The sequence below is a fragment of the Schistocerca cancellata genome, chromosome 10 (assembly GCF_023864275.1).
Source record: "Schistocerca cancellata isolate TAMUIC-IGC-003103 chromosome 10, iqSchCanc2.1, whole genome shotgun sequence".
In the NCBI taxonomy this organism is placed as follows: Eukaryota; Metazoa; Arthropoda; class Insecta; order Orthoptera; family Acrididae; genus Schistocerca; species Schistocerca cancellata.
The window spans coordinates 71,867,329-71,871,331 of record NC_064635.1 but is presented as its reverse complement, the minus strand read 5'-3'; the positions used below and the strand labels follow the sequence as shown (position 1 = coordinate 71,871,331).

Sequence of the window (4,003 nt, the reverse complement as noted above, 5' to 3'; positions counted from 1 at the left end):
TGTTTTCTTTATGTAAGTTTGCTGTTTATGTTTTTTATTGGCAACGTTACGTAGCGCTCTCTATATGAAAATCACTGGCTGCGCTGTGTGCAGTATGTGGCTAGTTTGAATTGTTGTCTGCCATTGTTGTCATGAACTGCTATAGCTGGATGCGAACAGCGCGTAGCGCTGGGCAGTTGGAGGTGAGCCGCCAGCAGTGGTGGACGAGGGGAGAGAGATGGCGGAGTTTTCATAATCTGTAAGACTGAATGTCAATTATGAATATTAAGGTAAATACATTGTTTGTTCTCTATTAATATCTTTCATTTGCTAACTATCCCTATCAGTAGTTAGTACCTTCAGTGGTTTGAATCTTTTATTTAGCTGGCAGTAGTGGCGCTCGCCGTATTGCAGTAGTTCGAGTAACGGAGATTTTTGTGAGGTAAGTGATTTGTGAAAAGTATAGTTTAATGTTTGTCTGGGCCATTCTTTTGTAGGGATTTTTGATAGTCAGATTGCGTTGCGCTAAAATTACTGTGTGTCAGTTTAAGCACAGTCTTGTATAATTTGTTCTAAGTGGACATTTCATATGCATAATTTGTTCTAAGGGGACGTTTCACATACACTGAAGGGAAAGAACCGTAACACCAAGATGGAGTTGTGCGACATAAACGAAAGTTAGTAGGTGCGTATCTGTAGCTGAAAGATGATATCTAATCAAATTTCGAACCATTCGCATAAGAATGGGCAACGGCCTTGCCGCAGTGGCTACACCGGTTCCCGTGAGACCACTGAAGTTAAGCGCTGTGGGGCGTGGTCGGCACTTGGATGGGTGACCATCCAGGCCGCCATGCGCTGTTGCCATTTTTCGGCGTGCACTCAGCCTCGTGCTGCCAATTGAGGAGCTACTCGACCGAATAGCAGCGGCTTCGGTCAAGAATTCCATCATAACGACCGGGAGAGCAGTGTGCTGACCACACACCCCGCCTATCCACATCCTGAACTGAGGATGACACGGCGGTCAGATGGTCCCGATGGGCCACTTGTAACCTGAAGACGGAGTGCTGTAATTCGCATAGTGGTGGTAGTAGCGCTACTACGGGTGTACAAATCAGGTTTGCTTAAAATATACGCTGTAACGGTCTTGAGCATTGGATACCTTTTAGATTGGATGTGGTGAATTGATTTCAGTCAAGAATGTTTTTAAGACGACAGAGACGCAATTATCAACAGCTCACTGAGTTTGAACAGGGTCGTTTAATAGCTGGATATGCTACGGTCGCAGGTTCGAATCCTGCCTCGGGCATGGGTGTGTGTGATGTCCTTAGGTTAGTTAGGTTTAAGTAGTTCTAAGTTCTAGGGGACTTATGACCTAAGATGTTGAGTCCCATAGTACTCAGAGCCATTTGAACCAATAGCTGGATATTCCTTCTGCGATTTGTAGGCGCGCTGGTCAGGAGTGTAGCCACTGCACAGGATTACTGGAAACGGTGGTCACGATAATGTACGGTCACAAGAAGACCGTGCTCTGGACGGCCACATGGCGCTACCGAAAGGGAAGACCATAGTGTTCGGTGTGTGGCTCTGGCAAATCGTACTGCTACAGCAACAATTTTAGCAGCAGTTGGCACAACAGTGACACAACAAACTGTTAGAAATAGGTTACTTCAAAGACGGCTCCAAGCCAGACCACAAACCGCCGCCATTTGCGACTTCAGTAGTGTAAACAGAGAGCTCTCTGGAGGGTAGGGGATTTGTGTTTTCGATGAAACACCGTTCTACCTCAGGTCCAGCGATGGCCTTGTGTTGGTTTGAAGGAGGCCAGTTGACAGCGTGCAACAAAACTGTCTGCATGCTCGACACATTCGATTGTGTGAACCATGACATTATGTTACAGAAACTACAGTTGTATGGTATAAATGGAATAGCATATGAATGGTTTAAGTCGTACCTACAGAACAGGAAGCAAAATGTTTCCTTATATGGGTCAAGTGGATTAAATAAGTTTGCCACTTCATCTAACTGGGGTGAAGTTACATTAGGTGTTCCACAGGGTTCAATCATGGGTCCCCTTCTGTTCTTGATATATGTGAATGACCTCCCTTCCTATCTGAAACAGGAAGCTGAACTGACACTGTTTGCTGCTGATACAAGCATCATTATGTACCTGGAAAAAGAAACTCCAATTGAAAATCATACAAATAAGGTCTTTGGAAAAATCATTAATTGGTTTTCTGCAAATGGGCTTGCTCTAAACTTTGAAAAAACACGGTATATCCAATTTTCTACTGCAAAAAGTACAGTTCCTTCAATAAATATAACACATCAACAGAAGTCAGTAGACAGGGTAGAGCATACTAAGTTTTTGGGTGTACACATAGATGAGAATCTTAATTGTAAAATTCATATTTTGGATCTTTTAAAGCGACTAGGCTTAGCAACTTTTGAAATCAGAATAACCGCCAATTTTGAGGATATAGACATTAGTAAGCTAATGTACTTTGCATACTTTCGCTCTCTGATGTCACCCGGAATAATATTTTGGGATAACTCACATTTAGACAAAAAGTATTCACTGCTAAAAAGAAAGTGGTTAGAATAATGTGTGGGTTTCATATTCGCACCACATCTTGTAGGCATCTTTTTAAAAGATTGGGAATTCTTACAACAGCCTCACAGTACATTTACTCACTAATTAAATTTGTTCTCAACAACATGGACCAGTTCAAAAACAACAGTGACATTCATGATTATAATACCAGAAAAAAAGACTTACACTATCCTTTACTCAACCTAGCTTTGGCACAGACGGGTAAAATATGCTGCTATAAAAATTTTCGACAAATTACCAGGTGAAATGAAATATCTGACAGACAGCAGTAATAGCTTCAAAAATAAATTGAAATTATATCTCCTTGACAGCTCCTTCTATACCATTGATGAATTCTTGAATAGAAATATATATATATATATATATATATATATATATATATATATATATATATATATATATATATATATATATATATATATTAAAAAAATCTTGTTTCATATGTGCATTTCTTGTGCACTTGACACATTCCACATCATAACGGCTACCATACTGTGTGACTGATCCAATGAACATGCGACCAACTAACTAACTAACTAACTAACTTACATCTGGAGCTATAGACTGCGGTGCGATTTTGTATGGCAGCAGGGCTATCCCTCACATCTTGACTGCAAATTTGTATGTTCATCTGGTGAGTCACCCTGTTTTGTTGCTATTCACATATAGCATTCCCAGGGGTGTTTTCCAATATAATAAAGGACGCCTACATACCGCTGTTGTAACCACACGTGCTCTGCAGAGTGCCGACGTGTTGCCTTGGCCTGCTCGATCGCCAGATCCGTCTCCAATCGAGCACATGTGGGACACCATCGGACAAGAGTCCCAGTGTCATCTACAAACAGCAGTCACCGACCAAGTGCAACTAGCATGGAACTCCAGCCCACAAACTGACAATCACCACCTGTAGAACACAGCGCATGCTTGCATTCAACAGTCTGGCGATTACACCAGCTATTAATGTACTAGCATTCCACATTTGTAATGGCTTATCTCGCATTTACATTAACCAGTGACCTCGCAATCTTAATCACTGAAATATGTTACTTAGACAAATATATTCCTGAAATTTCATTACTCTGCATCAATTATTCTTTGTCTCGTGATCTTTTTCCCTTCAATAAATTTCCTGAACCCATCGTTACGCGTTATTCTAGCAATGCTAGGAGGGAGCCATTTTCAAATTTCTCGACCACAATTTTATTATTCCACTATGCCCGTCGTATTTCATCATCAAAGGCCATACAAAATGGAAAGACAAAACTAGTATCAACAGAAATGCGAGACATGTTATATTTTCACTACTACGTTGAACCATAATATGAAAGATAAAATATGGTTGAAAGCTTTCCACACACTTAACATTTCTTTAACAAGTCAGTGGAAACTTGCCCAAAGGGATAGACACCTAGT

At 41.0% G+C, this 4,003-nt stretch overlaps 1 pseudogene; it reads left to right on the top strand.

Annotated features, from left to right (window-relative positions):
- The first annotated feature begins 725 nt into the window (after window positions 1-725).
- Window positions 726-843, top strand: LOC126107147 (5S ribosomal RNA; annotated as a pseudogene).
- The last annotated feature ends 3,160 nt before the right edge of the window (window positions 844-4,003 follow it).